Raw genomic sequence first — 17,212 nt, forward strand, 5'->3', positions numbered from 1 at the left:
TTTTTTTCTTCAGAAAATAGCACAAAGATAAGTCTGTTAGAAGAAAGCATAATGCAAGTATGAGTCCTTGTTCTCCAGTTCAGTGGCTTCTTGACAGCTGATCCTTAGGTTAATTTAATTGCTCAGCTGTATTTGCTCACTGAATCATATCTCTTCTGTTTTTGTATTTTCTTATGTAAACTTCCCTGGAAATATTTACTGAAGGGTTAGTATACATTATCCAGCTTGTCAGAGTACATGCTTCTGATTCCTCCCACAATGAAAGTAATGTTTCAAGTGAAATGACAGGTCTCACATATGCAAAGTTCCGTGAAGCCCGCTTCAGTGACCAGGACCAAAGTGGGGAATTGCTCCCCACCCCCAACTTCCCTGTGTTGATAGGAAAGGTCAGAAAAAAAGCTGTAACCATGATTGGCTGAACATGGTCACAATCATTATTGAGCGGAGCATTGTAACTGAATTCCGCCAAATAGCTTCTCTTCAGACTTGCCCACCAACATGGGCAGATCAGGGTCTAAAATAGCTACGGGAGGGTCTAAAATAGCTGCTGGAGGGGAAGGGTGGATTTTAATCAGGACCCCAGCATGGGGGAAGGGTTAAACTCTTTCACCCAACACCCTTCAGTTCCAGTGCTGTTTAGGCTGCCAGAGGCTGCTTGCAGTGAATCAGAATCATGAGATACTCACACTTCTCCAGTCCATGCAATCAAGATACTATGCCTGAATTTCCAGGAAATGCTGATCTCTGGAGCATAACTGGGGCTTAGATCTACATTTAAGCTGGATCAATGCACTGGTGGAAGTGGACTTCCCAGTTCTCTCCTTCCCATGGCAGCCCCTCAAGCCCACAGAGAGTAAGGAGACCCTGCTGAAAGAACTGAGCTGTTGTGTGGGTATAGGGAGATCTCCCAAATAGGGTGGAGGGACCTTCTGTAAATGGAGTCCTTCCTCTCAAGGAAGGCAGATCCTGGATCCAACCCTAGGAGTGGGGATTTGGGGCATGTCAAACTACGTTATTGGCACGATAATACTTGACATCTAGAAAATGGAGGAATTGAATTTAAATTTACAAGAGTCTTCTTGTAAGCCAATTTAGAATGTGATCATTTCCTAGGGATGTCAGAGAATTCCGCCACGGATCTCAGTGAGGCTGAATGACAGTGCATTCGGTCCCCCGAAATCCGTGGCGGAAAGATGCCCCCCGCCCCCCCACCCCGCGAAATCGGCCCGGAACGGAGCACCTACCTGCTGCCGTCCACGCCGCATTGTGAATGGCGGCCATGTCTGTGGCCGCCATTCGCTTCTTCCATATAGAAGACGCCATTTGCGTCCCTGCGGAAGCCGTGATAGGATACGTAAGTATTTACATAGCCTATCACGGCAAAACTAAGGGAACGCAAATGGCAGCGACTACGGTGGCTGCCATTTGCGTTCCCTTTTTTTTGCTGTGTGATAGGCTATGTAAATATTTACGTAGCCTATTATGACAAAAGAGAGGGGCGCAAATGCTGTAGCTGCCGCCATTTGCATTCGCTGTTTTGTTTTTTTGCCATGATAGGCTACGTAAATATTTACGTAGCCTATCATGGCAAAATACAGGGACGTAAATGGTGGCAGCTACGGCAGCCGCTATTTGCGTCCCTGTGCAGGCTGCCCAGTGGCCGTATGTCTGGCTGTGGGCAGCCCTGGCCGGCGGCTCCACGGAATCTCTGTGGAATCTCCGCAGAGCGGAGCCGAACAGAGAGAATTTCAGGGGGAGGGACAGAGCGCCTCCCCCCCCACCGCGAATGTCACCCTTCAAAAAGGTAAGTGACTTTCGTACATCCCTATCATTTCCCCCACTAAGCATGTTAGCTAGAAATAATTTTCAGGGTCTAGTGACATAAGACAACTTGGTTTCTGTTTTTATCTGTTGTCCCCAAACAGAAACTGTTATCTCATCTGTTACTTTGCATAATCTGGGGACTGTCTTCACGAGTGATTTGGTGCAAATTTAGAACAATCTGAGGTCCTTCGCGACATATGATGTCGTCACCAATCTGCTGCCAACCAGCTGTTTCCCTCTTGAAAAGCCGCATTTTCTGAAACTTCTTTTACTCTGACTTTTTTACTGAAAGCGTCTCCCTGGCAGTTTTGCCACAGTGTGCCATGTCCCCCCTGCATTAAATCCTGGGTTTGCCTCTGTGACCTGGCAGTGACTTTGTCAAGGGGAGGGGCACCCCATCCCCCCTCGTTTCTCCAGTTGAAGTAGTTTTGCCCATTGAGAACATCCCCAGGAGCGCAGCAGTGACCCCTCACATTACCGCAATAGTGGGAACACTCATTCACCTTAGCTTTTAACCTTTAACATATCCCTCTCCCCTATCTGTGCATGTTACTCAGAAGTAAGAAATAAATCTTGCTCCCCTGCAATGAATCTTTAACATACCTCTATGCATTTGGAGCCAGGAGTTCATCTACAAATGTCTTCCAGCTTCTCCAGGGTATTTCGCTAAAGCAGTAAATTGTTAAAGGCTGACTTTAGTAACTCACCCTAAAGCGCTGATTTACTTCTCCAATCCTCTGTTAAATCGCTGTTTTGATGCTCTGTTAAATCACTTCTCTGATGTTTTATAAAGTCATTTCTCTGTTATGTTAAGTCCCTCCTCCATTGCAAAGAGCTTTATTGCACTAGCGATCTTTCAGGATCAGGGAGCTTCTCATTGCCAGCAGGGAGAACAACAAAGGGGGTGGTGGTGGTGGAAGCAATAACTTCACAGCAGAGTGTTGGAATGGGGCAAAATTGGCGGTGGGGGTGGGATGCTCTCAGTGGGAGCCTTCAGATGCTGCACTGGAGATTTGGGCTTCTCAAGGCAAAAGTGCACACATTGTGGAAAAGGGAGATAATGTAGTAGTGGGGGGAGCCTGGATGGAGTGGCAAACAAGCCTCTCTCGTTGATTGAGCAGCCCCTACCAGGTTGATGCCGTTCTGTTTATTTATTAAATTTATTAATCGCTCATCTGGCTGGTCACCCAGCCACTCTGGGCGATGTACAAGCATATAATAAAACAGTTTAAAACAATAAAATTCTACAATAAAAACATTTTCTAAAATACCCTAACCCACCCCAAATGCCTGCCTGAACAACCACGTTTTTAATGCACGGCGGAAGCTCATTAAAGAGGGGGCATGGCAGAGTTCCCTAGGCAGGGGAGTTCCACAGAGTGGGGGCCACCACACAAAAGGACCTCTCCCTTGTCCCCACCAGTCTAGCTGTCCTGGTTGATGGGACAGAGAGAAGGCCATCCGAGGCTGATCTTGTTAAGTGGCCTGTCTGGTGTTGCTGGAGGTGCTCCTTAAGAGAGGCTGAGCCGGAACCATATAGGGTTTTAAAGGTCAAAACCAACACCTTGAATTTGGCCCGGAAAACAACTGGCAACCAGTGCAACTCCTTCAGCACTGGAGTGATGTGATATCACCAGCGGCTGCCTGTAATCAGGCGAGCCGCCGCATTCTGTACCAGCTGCAGCTTCCGAACCATCTTCAAGGGTAACTCCACGTAGAGCGCATTACAGTAGTCTAAACGAGAGGAGACCAGGGCATGTACTACCGATGGGAGCAGATGGTCGGGAAGGAAGGGGCGCAGGCACCGTATCAGATGGAGTTGGTACAGCGCTGTCTGGCTCACAGCTGACACCTGAGCCTCCATGGACAGCTGGGAGTCTAAAATGACCCCCAGGCTGTGGACCTGGTCTTTCTAGGCTAACCGTACCCCATTCAACACCAGGTCAACATCCCCCAACCTCCTCTTGTCTCCCACCAAAAGTACCTCGGTCTTGTCAAGGTTCAGCTTCAGCTTATTCCTTCCCATCCAGCCACTCACCATCTCCAGACATTTGGACAGGGATTCTATGGCCAACCTTGGTGAAGATCTGAACGAGAGGTAGAGCTGCGTGTCATCCACATACTGATGACACCGCACCCCAAACATCCTGAAGATAGCCCCCAGCGGCTTCACATAGATGTTAAATAGCAGCAGGGAGAGGATGGAACCTGTGGCGCCCCACAAGCGAGTGGCCACGGGTCTGAAACCTCCTCTCCCAGTGCTACCCCCTGGTACCTGCAGGAGAGGAAGGACCAGAACTACCGTAATACGGTTTCTCCAATGCCCAACCCCTCCAGGCGGTCCAGGAGGATACCGTGGTCAATGGTATCAAAAGCCGCTGAGAGGTCGAGGAGAACAAGGAAGGAACATTCACCCCTATCCAGAGCCCTCCTCATATCATCCACCAAGGCGACCAAGGCCATTTCTGTCCCATGCCCAAGCCTGAAGCCTGACTGAAATGGGTCTAGATAATCGGTTTCTTCCAAGTGTGCCTTCAACTGCATCGCCACCACCTGCTCAATCACCTTGCCCCCAAATGGCAGATTCGAAACTGGGCGAAAGTTGTTCAGAACTTGGGGATCCAAGGAGGGCTTCTTTAAGAGCGGTCTTATCACTGCCTCCTTGAGGGCTGATGGCATCACTCCCTCCTCAAGGGAGGCATTCACCACCACCCTGATCCCCTCACCCAGTCTCTCTCTGCAGCCCATAATGAGCCAAGATGGGCAAGGATCAAGTAAGCAGGTGGTCGGCCTTACAGATGAAAGCACCTTGTCCACTTCATCAGGAGGAAGAAACTGAAACTGATCCCACAAAACTGGTTGCCACAGGCCGCCTCTTGCTCACTAACTGTATCCACGGTACATGGAATAACACTGCTAATCCGATCAATTTTATCTGCAAAGTGCCTTGCCAAGGCCTCACAGGAGGCCTTAGAATGCTCCAGTGGTTCCGGAGCCACTGGACCGACCAGGCTTCGGACCACTTGGAACAGCCTCCTGGGACAGCACTCTGCCGACGCGATAGAGGCAGCATAATATTCCTTTTTTGCTGCCTTCACCGCCACGTGATAGGCTGAAGATACAGTTCTAGCCCGTGTCTGATCGTCTTTGGAGCGAGACTTCTGCCACCGGCGCTCTAGCCATCTCACCTCCTGATTCAGAGCTTGTAACTGCGGATTGAACCATGGTGCAGTCCGAGCCCTGTTCAGGGGGAGAGGGCGTTTCGGAGCCACCCGATCTAATGCCCCAGTGATTGCGGCATTCCACTCACCCACGAGGGTCTCGACCGAGTGGCCGTTGGCGTGCTCCAGAGAATCCCCAAGCGCATTCAGGAATCCATTTGGATCCATAAGATGCCTGGGGTGGACCATTTTAATGGGTCCTCCACCCCTGCGGAGGGGTTGTGGAACCGAGAAGTCTAACATCACCAGATAGTGATCTGACCATGACAAGAGGATGGTGGATATACCCCCCACTTCCAGATCACTCCCCGCTTCTCCAGAGACAAACACAAGGTCTAGTGCATGACCGGCTACATGGGTGGGCCCAGTTAGAATATGGTGCAGCTCCCAGGAAGCCATGGTCTCCAGGAAGTCCCGAGATACTCCTGTGAGGATGGCCTCTGAATGTACGTTGAAGTCCCCCAACACCAATAAGTTAGGAGACTGTACACGCACATCAGAGACCACCTCAAGCACCTTGGCCAGGGAGTCAGTCGTGCGGTGGGGTGGACGGTACATGAGCAGAATCTCCAGACTGCCCTTTGGGACCAACCTCCAGTACATGCACTCAGCAACCTTGGTCTCCCGGAGAGGGGGTCTGGTGAAGACCAAGGACTCTTGGTAGATAACAGCCCCTCCCCCTCCCCGATCCCCAGCCCTCGGCTGCTGTGCATACGAAAATCCGGCTGGACACATGGCCGCAAGAGTTGGAGCAGCAGCCTCAGCCACCCAGGTCTCCGTAATACATGCTAGGTCTGCACCCTCGTCCAGGATCATGTCATGGATGAGGAAGGTTTTCTGGGTAACAGACCTGGCATTGCAGAGCATTAAACGAAGGCCAGAATATAGAGTTACACCTCCCCCAGCCATCCTTTGGCTCTGGACAGGCCCGGAGCAGGGGACAGATACTAGACATCTCTCCCTTGTTCCCCTTACCTGGCATGGCCTGCCCCTAGCGCTCCGCCAGCGCCTGCTGCCCAGCCTCGGTAAGTTCTGGCCCCCAACACTCCCCCCACTGCCTCCATCAGGTGGACAAATGCCCCCTCGCTCCCGCCTATCAGGCAGGCTACCCACCCCTAAAAACACAGCAGAATCACCCAGAAATAATAAAAAAGCCAATTAAAAAATCCCCTTAAAAATACTGCCAGGTAGGAGTCCATGCTGGTGGTGGCGGTGGCGGCGGCAGGCACGCCTCTTCCCCAGTGGTGGCAGCTTCTCCTGCAGGCCCTGACTGTCCCAAGCCACCTCAGCCAGCCAGCTTATGTAGCCCCTCCAGGAAGGGGCAGATGGAAGCAGCACAGCTGCCTCGGTACCTGGGGGTCTGCTCCTGCAGGGACTGGCGGTCTGCCAGGCAGAAGTCCGCAGGGAAGACCTGGTGTTGGTGGCGGCAGCAGCTAAAGCAGGCCCAGCAGCAGCAGGCACGCCTCTTCCCTGGTGGTGGCAGCTTCTCCTGCAGGCCCTCTTCTATTTTCCCCACCAAACCTGGAAGTATGTTCCTTTCAAGCTCTGCGTGACCCATGAAAACCAAATTTTAAAGGTACAGTATGCTCAGCTTTTCTTGCTTCATGTGTCCCTGGCAGACCAAAGTTGATTCCATGAAAATCTGGGTAATACTCCAACGCACTTCTCATTCCGTTGTTGTGATGATCCCCTCCTGGGGGCGGAACTGTTTGGTATCTTCGATACCAATGATTTAAGATTCTCTATGAATAATTGTCCGCTAGATGGCACTATTAAAACTCTTTTTTACTTCAAAATATATCATATTTTAACAAGGGTTTAGTAACTTAACTAAAGTTTAAGTTACTTTTGTTTAACAATATTTAGATTATCTTAGCAGACGTGCAGGACCATCAGTATAAGGTAGTGTTCCCAGCTTGGTGCCCCCAGATATTCTGGAGTTCATCTCCTATCAGCCCCAGCTACATGGGCAATGGTCAAGAATGCTGGGACTTGTAGTCCAAAACATCTTGAGGGCATCAGGTTGGGGAAAGCTGGTGTAGCAAAACTGAACATGCAGTCTCTTGACTATAAGGCATGTTTGTTTATTACATTTCTATACAGCCCAATAGCCAAGGCTCTCTGGGCAGTTCACAACAATTAAAACACTAAAATACACGATAAAACACAATATAAAAGTTTAAAACTACACCATAAAATAAGAATAGAAACCAAAATAAAACCTAGCATGAGTGCAAAGATTTAAAATACATTAACAGATTTAAAACAACAAACTGAAATGCCTGGGAAAATAAGAAGGTTTTTTACCTGGCACCGAAGAGCACAACATAGGCACCAGTCAAGCCTTTTTGGGATGCTCATTCCATAACCAGGGTGCCACAACACAAAAAGCCCTTGTAACAGATGCATGATAATATAAATGTTTGTGTCTGAATTGTAAAATGTTATCCAGGTAAGTGGGAGCTAACAGAACGTTGGTGTGTGAGTGAAAGGTGGGAAGGCCTTATGTATGAGAGAGTTCTAAGGAGTTTTAAAAGGAGAGAACAGACAGCTTAAGGGTTGGATAGGACTGAGGGACTCAGTGAATGTACATCTAGTGAGTGGGATTTGGGGAGAAGGGTTTAGAAGGGGTAGGTAGGTAGGTTACGATTAAGTATAGGATGATTAATGTATAATCTGTATAACTCTTCTTGTGTTTAATAAAATGTTAGTTGTTTATTTTTATTATTGAAGGCACAGTTATGCCTCCAATAGATGAGGTGATCAGCCAAAAGAGGATTCTGCCATGTTAAATGAAAATCAGGGGGGTGGGTTATTCTAACCCTAATAAAATCGAAAGGGTTTCACCAGTCTTCCTGGAAATCGCTTGTGCCAGACAGAAATGTTTATTTTACATAACTGGAACATTTCAGGAAGATTGGTTAAAGACTGAGGGAGAAAGGGCAGTTAACAGAAAAAAGAAAATACGTACTCAGTCACGCAATGTTGGCACTGAGAACATGTGTTGGCAACTGTTTGTGCCCATCTGGCTATATATGAAAACCATATGTTTTCCCATTCCCTTTCTATTGTAGTTGGTGGAATGGAATTTCTTTTTTCAAAATTCGATGTACTTATTTTTTAAATAATTTGTATTGGTATAATGAATCCCTATGAGATTTAATAAGCTGGCACTTGGAATGTTGAGGGTGGGGGGAGGGGAATAACTGCTATACAGAGAAAAAGCAGCGGCTAATTGAGTTTCCGGGTCCTGTGTGTGTGTACGCAGACAAGCAATCCCCTCACCATGACCAGACACCACTTCTGTTTACTGCCCTGTACTCCCAGCTGTTCGCCTTCTTCCTCTGCTCCCCAATTTCCCATTAATTGTTTGTGTTACCAATAGGGATGGCGGAGAATTTCTCCCTGAAACTTCGGGGGGCCGAGCGCCAACGTGTTCGGCCCCCCGAACAAGTTTCGGGGAGAAATCCTCCGCACCCCCCCGCCCCCCGCACCCCCCCCGGGACGGGACTTACCTTCGCCGAATGTCCCTCCCGGCGGCGGGTCCGGCCGGCGGTTCGGCGGGTGTTCGTGCGGGGCGGGAGCGGCAGCCGGTCTTTCGACTGGCTGCCGCCGCCGCCATTCCAATAAAAGAAAGAAAAAAAAAACGCCCCCGTGATAGGCTACGTGACGATTAACGTAGCCTATCATGGCTAGATCTGCAAAGTCAGCCGTGATAGGCTACGTAAATCGTCATGTAGCCTATCACGGGTGACTTTAAAAAAAAAAAGCACGTAAGGATAATGGCGGCCCCCATAGGGAGCCGCCATTCCCGTTCCTTATTTGGTCGCTGTAGTCTACGTAAAGATTTACGTAGACTACAGCGACCAAATAAGGAACGCGAATGGCGGCTCCCTATGGGGGCCGCCATTAGCGTACGTGTTTTTTTTTTGTTTTTTTTTAAAGTCACCCGTGATAGGCTACGTGACGATTAACGTAGCCTATCACGGCTGACTTTGCAGATCTAGCCATGATAGGCTACGTTAATCATCACGTAGCCTATCACGGGGGCGTTTTTTTAAAAAAAAAAACTTTCGAGTTTGCGGCCGGGCGAGGCGGGAAGCCTCCTCCCCGGCGTGAATTTCGGCCGGGGCGAGGCGGGAAGCCTCCCCCCCCGGCCTGAACTTCGCGGGGGGGAGCAGCGAAGCGCCTCCCCCCCACCGCGAACAAGCTTCGACGAAAGGTAAGTGACTTTCGTCCACCCCTAGTTACCAAGGTCCCTTCCTGGATTCAAGTGTCGGGAAGCGAGGCCTGCGAAGGAAGCTATGGCATGGAATGGGAATGAAACTTTTCTTCATAAGCAGGCCTGTCTTTCCTTGAGAGCAGAATGTTTTGCTGCTTGGAGTTTGAGAAGCAGGCAGTCGTGCTGACAAAGCTGCGGGCAAGTCATGGAACAATGCAGCAGTATCAGAAAAGGTTACGTTTGTTACTCCCTGCAGCTAGCAGCTCCAGGAGTCCAGAGTTTTCCCATGTACCCTGACAAGGCCTAGAGTAACATCAGCTATGTAAAACAATGAGAAACTGCCCCTGCACATCCCCCCGCCCCCCAATATGTCATTCAGAACCAAATTTTCCAGTTAGCAACTACAGAAAAGAGCCAATCAAAAAGCAGAAAATTGAGGGCCTTTGGGATTAAAGAAAGCAACAGTGCCCTGTGAAAAAGACAAGAACCATGTTTGTTCCAACCTGGCTTGCTTGATTTTTACCTTTGTTTAACTCTGAACTTTATTAGATTTGGATTTGTTTTGAGGGCTTTTTTTAATTCTTGCCTCTCTTTTGGGAGAAGAAGAGACCTCTTTTCTCTTTTTGAACACATTTTATCTTGGCCTTGAGACTATTTTAGGCTATCTTTCCCCAAGCCAGTTTCTCTGAGCCAGGCACCTGGCACCTGAGCAGCTTGGTGTAGTTTTTGCCCGCTATTTTATTTCACCCACTGGTGACGCATGGGTTTCACAACACTTTTCAATTTAAAATGTTGTCTTTACTCTCTACCTGGATTAATTTTCCCTACCCGGACTTTGCTGAATTCTACACTCTGGATTCTAGGAAAGGTCTCTTTCAACCTTCCTCTGGGTCCATGAAAGCCTGGTCTTCAGATCTCTGCTTAGGATCTGCAGAGGTAGCTATACATTCCTTTTAGTCCCCCACCCCCTCTTCCTTTTCTCTAAAGGTTTGGACCATACTGCTATATAGCTGAAAACTTCAAACACTGCATTTAATGTGTTTGAATTGGTGGTTAAGTATAGCTAAGTACAATTGAAACTGCTGCTGGGCTTACTTGGGCCTACTAACATTGTTTTGGGCCTACTAACATTGGTGTTTTTGTTTTAAATAGGCCTTAGCAAGAGTTAAGCTGTAGTGTAATTTTGCATAGTGTTCACAATGTATTTTCTTTGTAATCACTGCATGTTTCACTTTTTACTTCTGTATATGATGTTATGCATTTAATTTTCCTTATAAACCATTCATATCTTGATACCTTCCATTTGTTTAACAATTTAAAAAGGTATTCACTGTTTTCCTGCTTACGTTTTAAAATATATTTTCAAACATATTGCACTTTTAGATAGCTGTTTAGATACCAGGGATCTGTATTGGGACCAACACTTTTCAACTTGTTCATAAAGACAATGTTGTGTAGTGGTTAGAGGGCTTGACTGGAACCTGGAAGATCTGCATTCTAGTTCCCACTCAGCCATGAAGCTCACTGGGTGGCTTTGGGCCACTCACTGTCTCTGAGCCTAACCTACCTCACACGGTTGTTGTGAGGATAAAATGGAGGAGGAAGATGCCTATGGAAGCTGCCTTGTGTTGCTTGCAAGAGGAAAAATGGCAGGACATAAACGTAATAATAACAAATGTAATAGTAGTAGTAATAATAATAGTAATAATAATAAATACTAAATGATCTGGAACTAGGACTAAGCAGCAAGGTGGCCAAGTTTGCTGATTACAACAAATTATTTAGGGCATTTAAAACAAGGAGGGTTCACAAAGAGCTCCAAAAAGATCACTCCATAGTGGAAAAATGGACATCGAAATGGCAAATGTAGTTCTGTGTAAGCAAGTTTGAAGTGATGCACATTGCGGGGGGGGGGGGGGATCCCAACTTCACTTGTACGCTTGTGACTGACCGAGACAGATGTTGGGCTTATGGTTGACAGTTTGATGACAATGTCAACCCAGTATGCAGCTGTTGTGCAAAAAAAGGCACAGTCCATGTATTCCAAGACATAATTAGGAAAGGAATTGACTTGGCTGAGGGGATGAGAAAATACTGCAAGGCACTGACATTTCAACACACTCTTAAAGCCCCCCCCCCCCCACACCAATCCATGAGTTTCTGGGTCAAGTCAGGCAAATACTGTATAAGGACAGTAATTTCACATTGTCTCAGGGCAGATTGAAATAAAAAGAAAAGTGCAAACTTCCCAGTTACACAGGATTCTTTGTACAACAGAATCAGAATTATTCTGTATCATGCACTCAGAAATTTCCATTATATTATTTTTTTATCACAGAAGCTTCCACACTGCCAGTCACTTTTTCAAAGCCACTTTTGAGTGAGAGATATAGATTGAAATTGTACGCAAGCCTTTTTATTTATTTATTGCATTTTATTCTGCCTTTTAGCTCAAAAGTCTCCCAAGGTGACTTACAAAGATAGGAAATAAGATTAGGGATGTGCGAAACCCCTTTACTTGGGGTCTGCGGGGGGGGGGGAGGCGATCTGTCCCTCCCTCCTGGAATCCTTGCCAGCCGGCTCCACTCCGCAGCGAGTCTGTGGAGCTGCTGGCTGGCTCCGGCCGCTGGCGGACTTCTGGCCACTGGGACGCAAATGGCGTCTGGCGTAGCAGACGCCATTTGTGTCCCTGCTCTTTGCCGTGATAGGCTACGTAAATCTTTACGTAGCCTATCACGGCAAAGAGCACGGATGCAAATGGCGTCTGCTACGCCAGACGCCATTTTCTTCTGCAGGACTGCAGCAGACGGACTGGACCAACCCGTGGCAGGTAGGATCTGTTCCGCGGCAACTTTGCAGGGTGGCGGAGGTGGGTGGTCTGTTGGAGACATTGGAGTCTGTGGCAGAATTCTCTAACATCCCTAAATAAGACAGCCCCTGTCCACAGGCTTACATTCTAAAAGACATACCACAAAAGGAAAGGGGATTGGGAGGGAGGAGGAAACATGGAGCCAGGATGGAGAAGCTATGAGAAACATAGCTGTTTCTCATTACACATTGCATCGTGCATACAAGAACACAACGCAAAAGAAGGATCATCAAATCAAACATGCTATAAAGGCTTTGGGAAAGTCAAGTTTACAACCCAACAAACCACATGTGTGTTGAACAGTATGTGAAGACAATTCCTGCCTGCAGGCTTACAATTTAAAAAGACACGACACACAAGAAAAAAAGAATAGGGAAGGATGAGGGGAAAAAATAGGATGTAATCCTAGCCAAGTTTAGGCAGAAATAAGTTCTATGACTCCCAGTATTCCCCAGCCACCCTTTTAGCCGGAATGGTGCTGCTTCTCCCTCTCACCTCCCTCAGTGGTGAGAGTGCTGGACTGGGAGCCGGGAGATCCGGGTTCTAGTCCCCACTCAGCCATGGAAGCTCACTGGGTGACTTTGGGCCAGTCACAGACTCTCAGCCCAACCTACCTCACAGGGTTGTTGTTGTGAGGATAAAATGGAGAGGAGGAAGAGGATAATGTAAGCCGCCTTGGGTTCCTTGCAAGAGGAAAAAAGGCGGGATATAAATGCAATAAATAAATAAATAAATAAACTTTTAGTCTGCCTTTAAGGGTAGAACTTACAAAGGCAGAACGTATAGGATAAAAAATACAAAACTATACAAATGGACAATTTTTAAAAAATAAACATTTAATTTTTGAAATAGATTATCTTTTTCTACAAGAACACGGTGCTGATTCTGAAGTAAATGTGGTCAGCATCAGGATAGCAGAAGCAGTTGGGCAGTTCAGAAATACATTTGTATTGTGCTGCTTCTGGGTAGGCCTGCTCTGATGGATACTTTGTGATGGGTTTTTGGATGCTTTCAGAACAAAAGTATGAATGTTGGGAGGCTTTCATAATTTGTTCCTATGTTCCTAAGGCTGCTTTCCTATGTGGCTCTGAGGGTATCACATCTTATTTTAATTATTATCATTGTTACTATGGCTGTATGGACTTTCTGCTCCCATTCATCATCTTAAAGTCATGTTACTCTCTGTGAAATGGGAGCTATTGCTAGAACAGGAGAATGTGGATGCAAAGGAGTACCTTTGTGTAATTATGCAATCCCCGCCCTTTGCATGTTTTGTGCCTCAGTTTTCTTTTTCTGTGGTATGGGCTGGGGATTCAAAGACTGCTCCTCATCCACTGATCCCCCTTGGCTCCGCCTCTCATGAGCTCCCGGCTCTGCCTCTCATGACCCCTTGGCTATGCCTCTGCTGACTTGCCCTCCGTCCCACCATTCAGACTGGTCATTGGCCTCCACTGTATGATAATGGTGTTTAAAATTATGCATGGTTAGAGAAAGTGGATAGAGAGACATTTTTCTCCCTCTTTCAACATACTAGAACCCAGGGTCATTCCATGAAGCTGATTGGTGGGAGATTCAGGACAGGTAAAAGGAGGTACTTCTTCACACAGCCTGTAGTTTAACTATGGAATTCACTGCCACAAGATGTAGCGATGGCCACTAATTTGGATGGCTTTAAAGGGGCAATCAACAAATTCATGGAGGATAAAGGTATCAAGGGGTACTAGTCATGATGGCTATAGCCACCTCCAGTATCAGAGTCAGTATGCCTACTTACACCCATTGCTGGGTAACATGGGCAGGAGCGTGCTGTTGCATTCATGTCCTGCTTGTGAGTTCCTTGTGAGCAGCTGGTTAGCCACCATGTGAACAGAATGCTAGACCCTTGGTCTTATCCAGCATGGCTCTTCTTATATTCATATTAGAGATAGGACCTCAGTGTTCAGAAGCACTGTACCTCTGATTGCAAAGATAGAGAAAGACAGATAGAGACAGAGCGGGGTGTGTGTGTGTGTGTGTGTGTGTGTACACACACACATACACACACCCTCAATCATCAAAAAACCTGCCGGTTTGAAAGACCAGATGACAAGGCTATCTCACATTGGTCCAAGCTCCACAAAGCCATGCTCAGAGTACTATTATTTTTTAATCAGGGTTGGCAAACAATTGTACACCATAGATTGGTGAGGCAGGGGCGTGAACTTGTTCCTGTATTCCAAAGGCTGCTTTTCTGTGGGATTCTGAAAAATCACATGTTACTTTAATTATGAGAATTATCACACAGCTCCAGCTGACAGTACTCTGGGTCTACAGACTCTGGCCTCATCCATCAGCCAGAGGGCTGCCCGGAGGCCATACCTCTCTGGCCTCCCAGGAAGAACAACATGACAAGGGGAAAACCAACCTGGCCCAATATATCAGTCAGATGTATTTTCTTTCTTTTCCCTCCTAATCCCTTTTCCTTTTGTGTCATGTCTTTTAGACTGTAAGCTTGAGGGCAGGGACTGTCTTAATATTAGCCTTTGTAAGCCATCCTGGGAGCCTTTTTCTGCTGAAAAATGGGGTAAAAATGCTCTAAATAAATAAATAACCACCTGCTCAAGCACCTTGCCCAGGCAGGGGATGTTGGCTACTGGCTTATAGTTGTTAACATCATCCAGGCCCAGTTACTTTTTCAGGCGTGGCCTAATTACCACCTCCTTTAAAGAGGCCAGTATTACACCCTCTTTCAAGGAGAATTTTACAACCTTCTGGACCCAGCCAGATATCCCATCCCTATTGGAATAAGCCATGAAGGGCAAGGGTCAAGCACATAGGTAGTCAACCAGACTTGGGCAAACAACTTGTCCACATTTTCCGACCTCAACAACTGAAACTCATCCAATAAAACTGAACCAGCCAGTGCTCTGGGCACTTCTACTAATGGAACTGCATTAATTGTGGTGTTCAATTCATGATGGATTTGAGCAAATTTATCTTCAAAATGTCACACAAATATGTCATAGCGTGCTACCAAGGGTTCCACCATCTTTCTCCCTGGCCCAGATTGTAGCAGGCCATGAACTATTTGGAACAGCTCCACTGGATAACACTGAGAAGATTCAATGGTATTGTCAGGGTTCCCCTTATGACCTGTACCTCTGAGCAACTCCTTAAGGATCTCTTGACTCCTTAAGAGTCCCACCTTCCTTCTTTTAAACTTCCCCTTCCCAGTAATGTGGGGTTTAGACTGTAGACATGGGGTGACTGACACTTTAGATACAGGATTTAACCACAGCAGTTTACTGGTTAATTTAAAGCTAGCGAATCACGACTAAAGATATTTACTTAATAGAGCTGAGTGATACAGAAGGCCTTAAAATAAAAGTAGCAAAAGACGAGTTCCTTAACCTAGCTGTAATTAGGCTCCTTTAGGCTGCTCCTTTCTGCTCTGGTCTTCTGACTTTGCTCTCACTTCAGGTTCTTGCTGGCTGTCCTCTTACTGGCTCTCTTTATATACCCTCCTCCCTCAAAACTGAAAGTACTGCTTCAAACCTGAAGAAATGAAACTTAACTGGAGAAATTAAACTGACACTTAACTGGAGAAATGAGACTACTGCTCTCATGGTTACCCCCTCCCAACAGAAAACTCCAGGCCTCCAAGCCCAACTCTTTCTCCCCCTGCCTCTGTGGGTCTCAAACCTTTACAGGTGTTGGTAAAGAACTCCTGTTTTGCCACCATCATCACCGCAGAGTAGGTTCAATAATGAGCTCTAAGCTGTGTTCGATTTTACCGAGGATGAGTTTTTCTCCACCTGTGTTCTAGCTGTCTTCCTTCTTGCTTAATTGCCCTCAGCTCAGGTGTATACCAAGGAGCTGGCCAGGCTCTGATCAGAGGGAGAGGAAACTTGGGTACAATTGTGTCAACTGCCTGAGTCATTCCTGCATTCCACAGAGTGACCTGGGCTTTGACAGGAGCACTAGCCATACCAGCAAGAAAGTCCCCCAGAGCCCTCTAGAATCAATTAGCTTCTGAGGGCACATCATTTTAATAGGTCCCCCATCCTGAGAGTCTAAACCTCAATAAGCGGTTTGTACAGGGACACATTTGTTCTTTTGTAAGGTATCTAGAAAATTTTCACTGCTATGTAAATAATAATTATTGTGGCTTTGGGTAAATGTGGTTGACATATTGTTGGGTACAGCAGGTGTAATAGTAAATTAATCTCACACATGGTGCACCAAGTATATATTTCAGGTCAGGAATCTTAGTATCTGGCAGGAAAACGGAAGGGTGGGTGCTTCTCACACCTGCAATTAACAATAGCAGTATAAGGCTTGATTTGGCTATTTGTACCAGAAGCTCAAGGGGGGGAGGGGATGACCCTCCTGCATCCTGAAGTAACTGAGAATGCTCCGTAACTGTCAGGACTGACTCTTATTTATTTATTTATTTATTCTAAGAATTGTGCCGTGCCTTACATTAATTGTGCCGTGCCTTACATTAATTGAGATTGCAATATCACAGTAAACCACACCATCAGCAAAAGACAACAGAGGCAGCCATGATCAAAAGCATGCTGGTGCTGAGCAACATTTGCTTGGGAGGGAATCATTTCATTGACCCTGCCCATATGGTTCCACCTCCCCTACGTCACTGGAGGGCTGTGACAGACACTAAGCTTCCTTCCACATGTTAGTCTTTCAGGACAATTCATGAAGACTGAATGGAGAATATATTCTGGAGAACCTTGTTCATGCGAAAGGACCCTTTATGGAAATGTGTATTTTCCCCTTCTGTACCCAGTATATCTTTAAGAAGCACTTAAAATAAATGTTATAAGAGCATTGGACAGAGCCAGTGAAAGTGATGGGTGCTATTGAGTAAATTTACTCAACCATTTTTGGCAAGGCAAAAAATAATCAGGCTTGTGAAAGATGGAATCATGTTTAAAAGGTTGCATTACATAAAGGGAAGTAGATGTGCACCATGTTGGTTTGCTCTGGCACAAATGTTTATTGAAATATATTGAGGTGGAAATGTTTTATATATAGGCTGTATTTTAGGTTCACTGGAAGTGGACTTCAGTTTTCAAC

At 46.6% G+C, this 17,212-nt stretch overlaps 1 protein-coding gene across 1 annotated transcript in view; it reads right to left on the reverse strand.

Moving 5' to 3' along the window:
• LOC146350940 (scavenger receptor cysteine-rich domain-containing protein DMBT1-like) overlaps window positions 1–17,212 on the reverse strand; it is a 47,325-nt gene that overhangs the window by 22,069 nt on the left and 8,044 nt on the right. The window lies entirely within an intron of this gene.

The sequence above is a fragment of the Heloderma suspectum genome, chromosome 3 (assembly GCF_057233095.1).
Source record: "Heloderma suspectum isolate Gila_16-S chromosome 3, 16-S_ref, whole genome shotgun sequence".
NCBI classification, from domain to species: Eukaryota; Metazoa; Chordata; class Lepidosauria; order Squamata; family Helodermatidae; genus Heloderma; species Heloderma suspectum.